General features: G+C 30.8%; 1 long non-coding RNA gene across 1 annotated transcript in view; it reads left to right on the top strand.

Moving 5' to 3' along the window:
• LOC136795651 (uncharacterized) overlaps nucleotides 1–12,082 on the top strand; it is a 143,869-nt gene that overhangs the window by 84,560 nt on the left and 47,227 nt on the right. Inside the window, exon 3 of the long non-coding RNA XR_010843285.1 lies at nucleotides 8,731–8,757. This is a non-coding gene — a long non-coding RNA (uncharacterized lncRNA). The remainder of the gene's footprint in view (nucleotides 1–8,730; nucleotides 8,758–12,082) is intronic.

The raw sequence follows: 12,082 nt of genomic DNA, 5'->3' as shown, positions 1-12,082 counted from the left end.
CCAGCCGATAAATGTTGCCATCGAGTCGGACTATATTGGATGTACTTCCAATATATATTAGATGTAATTATTTTATTTATATATATTTTTTTTTTTGGTCGTTCAAACCACCCTTGTCCACGCCTGCCTATGTTGGGCTACCGCTTTTCAGTTTGCTGCATGCAGTCCTTTTACATATTTGTTGATTCTGTCTATCTATCTGGTTTTTCGCGTTCCACGTGATCTCGTAAAGTTAAAGGAGCTGGGAAATCCAACCTCAACCCAAAGACTGAAGCCCAGACTGCTGCAGAGCATTCTTTTATAAATTTTAATAAATATAAAATTAATTCATAGTCACACTACCATTATTTTACTTTTTATTTATTCATTATTATTTTTTTTTATTATCTTCTCTCGTCCTTTTTTCAAATTAACTTGTTTCTTTTTACTGTTAGAGAGCAATTGTTTGTTTTATTTAAGTGTACCAATATCATTATTTTTTGTTATTAATTTTACTTTCCTCTTTTATTAAGAAGCATTATTCTTATCTATTTTATTTTCTTCTTTTAATAATAACATCCTAACATGTAGTTAGGAGTATCTTTTGTACGAGACTATACCACCCTCCCTCCCATAATCAACTGTTAAAAAAATATATATATAATATAAGGCCCACCAGGCCGATCTGGTATAAAATAAAATATATAAAAAAAGACAGATACTCTAAGATTCAGATTTACTACAAAAACTCTTATACACTATGATAATCAGACTTATTTTGACATACGGAATTGAGCTTTGGGGCAGAACCAAACCATCAAATTCTCTTCGTGTCCTATCCTTACAATCCATAATCCTCCGTAAAATCCTTGATGCTTCTTATTATAAATAAACTCATCCATAAAGACCTCAACATCCCATACGTTGCGGATTTGTCCCGAAATAGATATACATCCATTCATTCCAAAATCCCTACACACCAAAACCCTTTATTTCTTAATCTCTCATCCTTAACAATCTCTGATAATCCTCAGAGGCGTCTGAAAATAAGATGGTCACGGGATCTTCATATTAAAGCAATGATAGAAGTACCACTATTAAGTGGTTCTTTCCCAAGAGTATCATGTTTTGTGAAACATTTCACACTTACTTATCTTCATATAGTTGTAAAATTCAATAAATAATTTTTTTTTAAATTCTTGTAATTTTTTTGTTTTTTGAGAAAGTGGCATTCGCTGGCGGTGGCCTCAGGACGTCGCGGCACCCACTTTGGAAACCGCTTATTTAGAAATAATTTGATTTTAGGATAATTCTAGAAGATGCTTGAGGTACGGTGAGAAATCGAACCTACAGTTTTAGCTTAGACTTGGTTTCTTAATATCTTCGTGTAATAATAAGAGCGAAAGTTCTGATTCACTCATAATTAATTCTCACACTTTCCAGAGGCCTGTACAATTGTTCTTCCAATTAACAAAATATTTATCTGTCATTTTCATTTAGTAATTGTTACTCTCTATTTAGATTCATGATATTCTTTATACTCGTTTCCATATTCGGCGTACCGTTGCTTATGGATGGTCGATTATATTTGTCATTTGAGTTCCATTATCTAAAAAGAAGGAAATAAAAAATATGACATAAATACAATAGCAGTCTCAGAAATGCTTCATTATTCCTAGATTTGGAGATGTGAATTGGAATTTTGATATAAATTAATATGTTTATTTAAAATTAAATATACTTTATTATTTTTATTCACACATTAGATTAATTACTGATTATGTTTTATAATGTATAGTGGTAAATAACTATATATAATAAAACAATATTACAGTAATATATGTATAGTAAAAAATAGAATATCTGGTATCACTATAAACTTTACAAACCAATTTCTATAGAACTGTAATACAGAATCGATTTCATGTCTCGTTATTAAAATTGATCGAATAAGGATCTATCTATTAGAATGTTCGATGGTATGTAGCTTTAAAATTATATTAAGAAATAACCAAAATTGAAAGAGAATCTGCTTAAATTCTACATTATGTTTTTAAATATGGTTATATCGAAGAATGGTGCCGTAATTTGAGGATCAAAATAAATCTCATCATATCACCTTTATCCTTCGTCGTAAACCTGCCGACTGCCCTACAGTATACATTAATAATGTTGCTCTTACTCCTGTCGAACATATCCGCTACCTTGGATCTTTAAATAAGGATGCTCACAATCCAATAATTATAAAATTTAACATGCTAAAACATTTTACATTTAACACAACATCATGAATACCCCTAATATAACTAAATGAAATCTTTAATATTTTATTTAAAAACAAATTTGATCCTTTTTTTCTCAACTTTATTCTTTTCAAAACCTTCCAACGTTTCGACCCTCAGGTCATTTTCAAGGATACCTTTATTTTGTTTTCATTTTCTCTTTTAAAATTCTTAAAAATGCCGACTAATTGCCTTTGTCCCATCTATAACTTCTTCTATATAATTCTTTCTTAAATTTAAAACTTCTACTAACCACTTCTCTACAGTACAAGTTTTAAATTTATGAAAAAATTATATAGAAGAAGTTATAGATGGGACAAAGGCAATTAGCCGGCATTTTTAAGAATTTTAAAAGAGAAAATGACAACAAAATAAAAGGGTCGAAACGTTGGAAGGTTTTTAAAGGAATAAAGTTGAGAAAAAAAGGATCAAATTTGTTCTTAAATAAACTAAACCACTCTCAAACAAGAATATATTAATAAAAATTAATCTAATCTTTAATATTGTTTTCTTATTCTTCAGATAAACACAAAGAAAGTATGGTTACTAAGCTATTTAGTTTTGTTCATATTTTTTTTACTGGAGAAATCGGGGATTTCATTAGTTTTAAACCTTTCCATGGAGATACAAAACAAAAAAAAAATGTAAATATATCCAGGAATTGAAAAGTTTATTGTGGACATAAAGCCGACTCCCATTTCTTTTTTATATATCAAAATCGTGTTCCAGGGGTTAATTAACCCAAACCCACCCCTATCTTATGACCTTCGATACAGTGCAAAGGTGTATTATATTTTATGAAAACATGAAGGTTAGGATATACGATAAAAAGAACTCAGAATAGATGTGTACTTAGGGCAGAAGTCTCCAAGACGTGACTTCCAACTGTGTATGCATTGTGCATTAATTTCAACTGTCTGTGTGCCTTCCTCTATCCTCGCATTCTTTCTATTTTCTTCTCATTTCCGAGAAAATGCACTTTTCATAATTTTTGTTTTTATTTATGCATTCTTTGATAATGCATTCCTACCGGAATCAATTGTTATTTATCATTTATTTCCTCGTTTAAGGTAAATTAGATATGATATGATCCCCCAACCTCGAACTTTTTTATTCGTGAATTTTCTACTCGAATAATAAATTCGTACAAAGCATATGATTAACCATCCGATTACTTTTTTATTCGTCATTATTTTACACGAATAATCAATTATTCGTACAAAACAAATCGAATAACCATTTGAATACTTTTATCTTCACTCATTTTATAGAAAAATAATCTCTTATTCGAAAAAATTAAATGATTAACCATCCGAATACGTTTGTATTTGTATAAACACGACATTTTTTGTCTTACAGCTATACATAGATATATTTTATGATCGCGTATAGATTAATTTTAACTTTCTTGATTTCTAACATATTAGGGTTCTCTTTATATATATTGAGATATGTAGAACAAGAAAATGCTATCGATTTTACGATTGCCTATCAATTTATTTGAACTTTCTTGATTTCCAACATGTACCTTGTTGTATTTAAAGGTAACTAAAAACATATTTATGTTTTGAGATATGTAGAATATGAAAATACTCTCGATTTATTTTAACTTTTCTGATTTCTAACGTGTTAGGGCCTCTTTATGTTTTGAGATATGCATATTTCTTATATTATTTATAATAAATCGATACGTGATCTTAAAACCGATAGTATTTTCATATTCTACATATCTAAAAACATATAAAGTGACCCTAACATGTTCGGAATGAAGAGAGTTAAAATAAATCGATGAGCGATCACATAATCGATATCATTTTCATATTCAGCATTCCTCAAAACGTATAAAGGGACCCTAACATGTTAGAAATCGGAAAAGTAAAAATAACTCGATACGAGATCTTAAAATCGATATAATTTTCATATTCTACATTCCTCAAAGCGTTTAAAGGAACCCTAACATGTTAGAAATCAGAAAAGTAAAAATAAATCGATACGCGATCTTAAAATCGATATCTTTTTCATATTCCGCATTCCTCAGAACGTATAAAGGGACCGTAACATGTAAAGAAATCAAGAAGTTAAAATAAATCGATACGCCATGTTAAAATAGATAGCATTTTCATAATCTGCATATTCGAAAACCTAAAAATTTACCCATATGTATTAGAAATTAAAATAAATCGATGTGGGATCTTAAAATCGATAGCATTTTCATTTTTTACTCGTCTGAATATGTGAAATAGAACCCTCATACATTAGAAATTGAATGTGGTAAAAAAAAAGGTGAATTAAAAAAAAAAAAAATCAAATTTTTATTCGAATAATATGTATTCGACTAATTTTTTTTCGAATAATTTTTCATTCGACTAATTTTTTATTCAATACAATAGTATTTTAAATATTCGAATAAGAAAGTATTCGGATTGTTTAGTCGTATTTTTATTCGAATACAAATTTATTCGTCTCTCGTCAATCGAATAAAAAAGTATTCGTCTCTTGTGAATCGAATAATTTTTGCCCAACTCTGAGGAGAATCTCCCCATTGATAGAACTCTAAGGTCATCTTCTTTTCAGACGCCTAGGAAGATTATTAGGTAGTGAGGGAGAATTCAATTTAGAAACAGGAGGTTGGAGAAGTTTGTCGGTGGGTGCGGTCAGCAAAGAACAACATAAATAAACAAAACCATATTTATTTATTTTATGCCGACGTTTCGACCTGAATTTCAGGCCTTCATCAGGGGTTATGGTGTAGAAGGTAGGCCTGCAAAGGTGAACAGGTGGGTTTGGGTGGTTGGGGAGTGTATCATGGAAGGATTTGTATCTAGTTCTGGCCAAATCGGCAAGATTATGGAACATTGAAGTCCTGATGGATGAGTCTCTGTTATTTAAACAGGGTGATATTTATCCTGATGGGAGCCTCTGTTTATTGATTTTCATTATTTGGAAAAACATTTTGCTTTTTGAATGGAATATATTATATGGCTGATCTCTGGAATATATTATATGGCTGATCTCTGGAATATATTATATTACAAATGAAAAATTAATTTTTTGTTATTTTTTCATCCCCCCCTATGATTGGCAGAGTCTTAAATTTTAACAATTTAAATTATATAATTTTCGCTTAGGTAACCAACAACTGGAGCGAAATAGCTTGATGTTTTCCACTGCGATGTTGGATTATAAATATTTAAGTTTCAACCAAACAATCTGTAGATCCACGTCTCAGAAAACTGCATCCTATAAAAAACCTTTATCGTGCTAGATCTTTTAGAAGTTACTCGATTCCTAACCTCAATTTAACATCATTACTTCATCTCCTAAAAAAATAATTTAAGTTGTGTGTTATATGTAAATGATTTTATATTTTAAAATTTTACGATATTATTTTATTTATATATTATGCTATTTGTATTCTAGTATTGAATTGAATTAAATCATAATGCAGCCAGACAAATGCTGTTTGAATTTCATTTTATATTGCATATATTCTCTATCTAAAACTATCGTAAAACCTTTTAATAATTTGTTTCATGTTCTACTTGTATGAACATCGAACTGTTTGCAAATTGTATCGATATTTGAGAGATGAATGTATCAATCTATGATAACCTTTGATAATCGGCCCATTGTGGAATGTTCCCTCCCCAACCATTAATTTACAATGACGTTCTCCGAGACCAATAGTCAATAGTCATTCAGAATTGATTAAGTATCAAGTAACCTTGAATTATCAAAGCAGCTTCTGGAGACTGGATTGTTTCAATTAAGCATTTGAAAATTTAATCTTTTGTTAAAATAAAATTCAATTTATTCATAAGCTTTATTTTACACATAATGTTCCTTTCGACGTTTCGGGCACTTCCCCCATATTCATTACGATCTGTCTTTTCACTAATTACACAGTCCCATGTAGGACAAGAGCCCAAGAGGAGAAAAAAGTCAGTTATCTCACCCCAATATTTGATTACTTTAATGAAAACTATGCATAAGTACTAGTCAAAATTGATGAATCTGCCAAGCTTAGGTAGGGGGAATAAAAACTAGTGCCTGTTTCAAAACATTAAAAAAATAATAATTATTCATTCGTTCCTCTGTATCTTTAAAACTACCAACAACACTAGAAAATCTAAGAGAACATCATTTAAAGAAGAGTAAATTTCCTAAAATATAGTTACCGAGGTCCAGATTTAAAAAAATTAACCGAAAAATCAAAAGTTAAAGTGAATTTTTTTGAGAAATCTATATCTCAAAATCATTCAACGTTAAGATGTATATTAGTTCTCAAATTAAAGATCTTATCAAATTAATTTATGACATATATCTTCATAAGACTAGTATTTTTTAAGAGATTTGCTAAAATAAATTAATGTCTAGATTTTCCGACAAAATTTCATGTGCGATTAACATGAAAATGACTACCCCTACGCAGATACGTGCTATAGACTTCTTTATTAAGTAAGTCTTTATTATAGTTAAATTACCTTTATTTTTATTGCTGGCTTATCCATTGAAAACGCGGGATTCGAGGATTTCGTCCTTGGTTCCTCGATCGACAGTAGGCCTAATGTCTAGGTAGGAACTTTCAATGTGACCTATATGACTATAATATGACCTATCTGGACATACTGAGTTGAGCTATGGGGCTCCACTAAACCATCGAATTCCTCTCGTATCCAATCCTAATTATGAAAAATCCGTCGTAAAGTCCTCAATGCTCTTTGCTTTGTCACAAATAAAATCATACATAAAGACCTTAATGTTCCCTATGTAACCGATCTAGCCCGAACAATATAACAATCTTTCCATTATAAAGTCCCTAACCACCCAAACCCATTAGTTTCTTATCTTGCTTCCTCTTCCATTCCTGACAATCCTCCGAGGTGATTGAAAAGAAGATTGCCACGAGACTTGCTAATGTAAAATTTCATTAGAGTGCTACCAATGAGTAGTTTCTTTACACGCCTGTATCGCTCCAATATATATTTATATATTTTTTTATTATTGTTATTTACAACTGTATACATAAATACACATCAAGTAAATTTGCTTGAAGTGATATTATTACATGATACAAACATTTGGAGATTCTACCCATTGATAGAACTCCAAACATTTATAAAGGAGAAGATCTCGAGACCATCATCTTTTCAGACGCCTCGGAGGATTATTAGGTAGTGAAGGAGAAGCCAGGTTAAAAACGAGTTGGTTTGTGTGGTTGGAAAGTTTATCATGGAAGGATTTGTATCTGGTTCTGACCAAATCGGTATCATCTGGGACATTGAAGTCCTGATGGATGATTTGATTTGTGACAATGTAAGGAGCATTAAGGATTTTACGAAGGATTTTGGACTGTAAGGATTGGATTCGAGAGGAATTCGATGGTTTAGTGGAGTCCTAAAGATCAACTCCGTATGTCCAGATAGGCCTTATAATAGTCATGTTGATCAGTCTTTTGTAATGGATTGGAAGTTTAGATCGTTTGTCTAGTAAGTGCTGTAATAGTCGGAATCGATGAGCAGTTTCCTGTCTTTTCAGTCTTGTGTGAGGATTACAATAATTTAAAAACATTTTGTAGGCTATTAATTTAATGGAAAAGAGATAATTCCATTTAATTTTACAACTTTGAATTGCGGATTAACTCGATTATCACAAAATCATACAATATTCTCTCTTGAGGAGGTGTAGATAGTTGATCGTAGATTACTGATTGGAGAAGTTGGTCAGGGGGTGCGGTCAGCAAAGAACAATGGATTCGAGAGGAATTCGATTCATTATAAAATTAAATTAAATTTACTGGATGTATGTAATATACAGTTGTAAATTTCTATGAAGATATTTACAAAAAAAAAACCTTATTCAAGCCTAATTCTGACTTATACTACTTTTCTTATCCTCTTGATATCTTATTAACATTATCCTGCGTTCTTCAATGTCCAGCCCTGCCGGAGCCAAGACCTTCGCGGTAGATTGCGCTCCAGTCGATGATAGTACTTCTTGCCATCGTTAGTGATATCAGAGCTAGATGGGGTCAGATGATAGTGGACCCCTTCAGAGCTGTGTCCCGATCTGCTTCATTAATGGCCTCTCCTCTTATCGCTTCATAAAGGATCCCCATCCTTAGAAATCTCCTTTTTATTATTGATTATATTTTACTCTGTAGTTCGCTACTAAGGTGGTTGCAAGTTCCATCTTTCGTTAAAATAGTTATATAAGTGAAGGTAATGTTCTGTTTTGTTTGCTAACAACAAACGCCATAACTTTAGCTCATTTGTTTCCTTCTTCTGTCTTCTTTTCTTATAGACGTAGAGTAAAGAACAAAAATAAGTAAAAACTTATTTATGTCCTTAACTGACCGCACACCTAACCATCTTCTCATTTATATTTAACTTTAATTTAAATTAAAGATATTAGGAAATTATTAATATTTAATTTTGATATAAAATATATTTTGTTTTACCTGTTGCAGGTCATTTAGTCAATCTTGCTTGATACCGTAAGTACTAGATTAATTTTCATTAATATTATTATTAGATAAAATTAACTCTTGCCGGTTGAAATTTTATTGCAATGTTATTTGCATGTTATATGCATGCTTTATGCAATTTGCAGTAACATTGCGAATTGCAATGTATAAAATAATAACATTTTAACAATAGGCCATGTTTTCCAACTATGCCCATATTTTACACCACACCTCAATAGCTTGGGACTAAGCCAAGCTATCTCAAAAACCATTGGAGACAATGATAAGACAATAGAATTGGTGTTTCAGTTTTTGAAATTACAAAATTTACTGACTAAAATATAACCTGATCGGAAGGAAAAAAAAATAATAATAAAATTAAAAAATAAATAAAATTCAACGAATATTAGCAAAATAAAATAAAATATAAATGGCGTTGATGACCAGTGAAGTTTGCCGCCACTAAACAACCAAACAAACTAACTCTTCCCGGTTTCGAATTGACAATATTTATCCTTACTATTTTATTTACCAAAATAAAAAAAAAATGGTTGCACTACTTTGTAAGGAGAACTGTTGCTAGAATAACGGTTGTGGAAGGAGGTAATTTGGTCAGCTATTTTTGCCTAATTAAGGGTTACCTACTTCCCGAAGCTGGTTGGACCCTGGAGGACTTCCGAAACCACAGGGCTGTCTCACGCCTACAGTGAAGCTTTTCTACTAGTGACTACCAGTAAGCCGATTTCAGCGAAAACGTTTTACGTTACTTCAGTTTCTTAAAACTTTTTGTTTTTGAGCTAGGTTTACTCTAGTAATAATAATAAAGGGAACCCGAAGAATCGATGCCGATACCATCAATTGTTCTCTCCATACATCTGTCCAATGAAGCCAATCCAAATCCAAATCTACTAAATAAGTCTTAACGCAATACTCCCATCTACGTTTTGGGCAACTCCTCATACGTTTACCCATCGGTTTAGTGTATATTAGCAAGTCCCATAATCTTATACGCACATCTTATTCGCAATGCACTAAGCTGCATTATATTTACCGAGTGCTGATCCCTCCAATCCGATTCCCTCAACTCGGTGTGTATGATATGCTATATTTACTTTATATGAAGGGAAATTAGAAACTTTGCTGTTCTGTAGTCTTCTAAAGTCTCTGGTAAACTCGTTTTGCACCCATGAAGAACAGTGGGTAGGATAATAGTTTTGTAAATTCTATCTTAAAAGATTTTGGACAGAATAGGTGACCTATAAATTTCGAATTTGAAAAATAACGCTATTTTGCCTTACTATAGATTTTATATATAATCTTATATATAATTTTATATAATACTATTTTATTTTTTAAACTTATTTATCCATTCAAGTGTTTCCTGTAACCGGTTTTTTATTATATATTCCTTTTAATCTATATGTTAGTCTTATTCTCGTAAAATGTATCTATTTGTTTGTTCTTGGTAGACTGATCTACTGCTGTGACTATGAATGATGGTCTGATCTCACCTTACCGTCTAATATTGAATTTGTTTAGCGGGTCACTGAAGAGGATCTAGAAGGGTGAATTCCGGAGAGCGAATTTGTTGATCGAGTGAATTGAATAATTGTGAAAGGGTGAAATTGGAGGAGCAGAAATGAGAAAGAAAAATAGAAATGAATCAAACATTTGTATTTGATGTACAGACCGAAATGGATTGTAAAAGGGAACTGTAGGGGGGAAAAAAATTGTTTATTATATCTTATTAATGTATCTCTTTTTTTTCTGATTATACCATGTATGTGTAATTTGTAAATGTCCGATTACGGATTGATAAGTATGCTGTGTGAGATAGCAACCCAATGTATTTAGGCAGCATAGATAAATAAATTATTTTTCTCTCTCTAAGGAAATGAAACACAAAATGGTTTTTTCACGTTAAAAAAGTAGTTATTTCGTCTCAGACGACTAATAATGAAAAGTGTGACTTTCACTTTTCAATCAGATTTTCACCATAAAGTATGTGATAATAATCTAAATTAGAACTGGGTTGATTACCTTCTACTCGCCACTGAAAACCATTATTCGCATGTGTCTAGCGAAATCGAAATCGAAATCGAGTGGTGGTTTCTCACAATATCTAGAAATTTATCTCTTCAGTCTGGAAAATAATTTTGATTATTCATTTATTACTTCTTAATTTTATTTATTATAAACAAATATAAAAGAAGATCGTCCGGTTGCAGCAAAAAAACTCAAATAGTAATTAAACTATTGGAGAAGTTTGTCGGGGGGTGGGGTCAGCAAAGAACAACATAAATAAACAAAACCATATTTATTTATTTTATGTCGACGTTTCGACCTGAGTTTCAGGTCTTCATCAGGGCTATAGAACAAAAGAGATAACAACAACATTTAGAGTAACATACAATTGAAAAGGAATAGTATACAAACAAATTTAGAATTATACAAAATATTGAATTAAATCATAAATGATAAAAAATTGGTCATAATAAATAAATATGGTATTGTTTATTTATGTTGTTCTTTACTGACCGCACCCCCCGACGAACTTCTCCAATCATTAATCTACGGTCAACTATCTACACTTCATTTTAATTAAACTATTGTTTAAATAAAATCAATTGTATCCAAATTAAAGTCTCAAAACATTCTTTATTTCTATAAAAGTCCAACATTTCGGCCAATTCGGCTATGGTAAAGGACAATCGTATTTATCAAATACTTATTTACACTAGCATAAATATTATAAAAACTGTGTAAACAAAAAGAGTGTAAGGAAGGTTACAAATATTGTTATGATGGTAAGGAATGATAAGAGTTAAGTTGATTATAAATAAAACTTTTAATATTAATGAAATAGTGAAAAAATAGGTTAATTTTAACTGAGACTAGTCACTTGGGCAGAATAGCCTGCAAAAAGTTTTAAAATATTTTATGTTAGTGTAAATTGGTATTTAAGGTTGTCCTTGAGAATTGCCGAAACATTATGCTTTTGGAGAAATAAAGAATGTTTTGGGACCTTAACTTGGATAGAATTGACTTAATTTAAACAATAATTACCAGTCTCAATATAAGTGAAAATATTATGTATAAAGTAATTAAACTATTTATTATGAGCAAGCGTTTCCCCCCACTTTTCAGGGATCATCAGGGCTAGAACAGATATAAAAAACTAAAATAATATAACAAATTAAAGGAATAGATAACATGAACTAAAAGTAAACTAAAGTGTGGCTAAATGTGATTTGAAATATGTGAAAATTTATATAAAAATGTACAAAGTAAATAAATTTTCATATATTTTTATATTTATAGAGATATAATATAGTATATATTATATTTTTTATTA

Source organism: Halyomorpha halys, unplaced genomic scaffold, assembly GCF_000696795.3.
Source record: "Halyomorpha halys isolate HHAL.00 unplaced genomic scaffold, Hhal_1.1 Scaffold70.1, whole genome shotgun sequence".
Classification (NCBI taxonomy): domain Eukaryota; kingdom Metazoa; phylum Arthropoda; class Insecta; order Hemiptera; family Pentatomidae; genus Halyomorpha; species Halyomorpha halys.
The sequence above is the reverse complement of the archived record's forward strand: the minus strand, read 5'-3'. Positions and strand labels throughout refer to the sequence as shown.